Source organism: Saccopteryx bilineata, chromosome 5, assembly GCF_036850765.1.
Source record: "Saccopteryx bilineata isolate mSacBil1 chromosome 5, mSacBil1_pri_phased_curated, whole genome shotgun sequence".
NCBI classification, from domain to species: domain Eukaryota; kingdom Metazoa; phylum Chordata; class Mammalia; order Chiroptera; family Emballonuridae; genus Saccopteryx; species Saccopteryx bilineata.
In genome coordinates, this window is record NC_089494.1 from 64,187,351 (window position 1) to 64,188,870 (window position 1,520).

Below are 1,520 nucleotides of genomic sequence, written 5' to 3' on the forward strand. Positions count from 1 at the left end.
ATGAATCGAACACTCCAATTCAAAGGCAAAGCTAAGCCTGATCTGTGGTGGTGCAGTAGATAAAGCGTTGGCCTGCCATCTGCTTCTCTTCCCCTCCCTTTCTCCTTCTCTTTCTCTTCCCCTCTCACAACCAGTAGCTCGCCCGGGGTGCTGAGGATAGCTCAGTGAGCATCAGCCCTGGACTGGCGTTGCCAGGTAGATTCCAGCTGAGGTGCATGCGGGAGTCTCTCTCACTATCTCCCCTCCTCTCGCTAAATAAAAACATAAATAAATATATAAAATAAAAGTGTCGACTTGGAATGCTGAGGTCGCTGGTTCAAAATCCTGGGCTTGCCTGATCAAGGTACATACAAGAAACAACTCCTATGAGTTGATGCTTCCTGCTCCTCCCCTTTCTCCTCTCACTAAAATCAATAAATAAATCCTTTTTTTAAAAAAAAAATCAGTTTAGGAATAATTTCTTTAAAAAAAAAAAAAGGCAAAGATGGTCAGACTTAATAGGAAAGCAAGACCCAATGATATGCTTTCTATAAGAGACACACTTGTGCCAATGATCAATGTATTGCCTCTCAGCCCCAAATTTACCTTTCATCACAAGCTCTGTAAAAATGGAACTGGTCTGTTTAAATATTTCCCCTTTGCCACCGGGTACAACATTAAGCTTTGTCAGTAGCAAGCACTACAGAAACATTGCAAGAAGAAAGAATTTTCTTTCCCGATTTCAGAGTGCTCTTTGAGAAGACACACATAGCACAGGCAGCTTCTCCAGTGCCCAGCTCTTCCAGTGTTTGGTGGCCAGTAGCATGCAGCACCAGCAGCTTCTCCAATGCCCTCTGGATAGTTCCACAGCAAAAAACACCACTGGTGAGACTCTCTCTACATGAATAACTCTCCTCAGCACTCTAGATGCCAAGTTTCTGGCCAGTTCCATAGGGTAGATTTTCAGCAAGTTCTGTAAATGCAGCACCACACTGACTCTGCCATTCTGCCTGTCGTGGATTCACCCACACACCAAGGTCTAGCTCTCAACTTTGGTAGAAGGAGTTGGGAGCATGGTGGATCAGGAGAAAATCTTCCTGCGCACCCTATCTCAGCCTTTGGGAGAGTGGCTGCTACTTATATCTGCTATTTTTACAGTCATTAGAACTTTTTTCACTTCGTGTGTGTGTGTGTGTGTGTGTGTGTGTGTGTGACACAGAGAGAGAGACAGACAGGGACAGACAGACCAGAAGGGAGAGAAATGAGAAGCATCAATTCTTCATTGTGGCACTTTAATTGTTCATTGATTGCTTTCTCATTTGTACCTTGATGGGAGGGGCAGAGGCTACAGCAAAGCGAGTGACCCCTTGCTCAAGCCAGCAACCTTGGGCTCAAGCCAGCGACCTTGCTCTTTAAGCCAGTGACCTTTGGGCTCAAACTAGAGACCATGGGGTCATGTCTGTGATACCACACTCAAGCCAGTGACCCCGCGCTCAAGCCGACGACCTCGGGTCTCAAACCTGGGTCCTCTGCATCTCAGT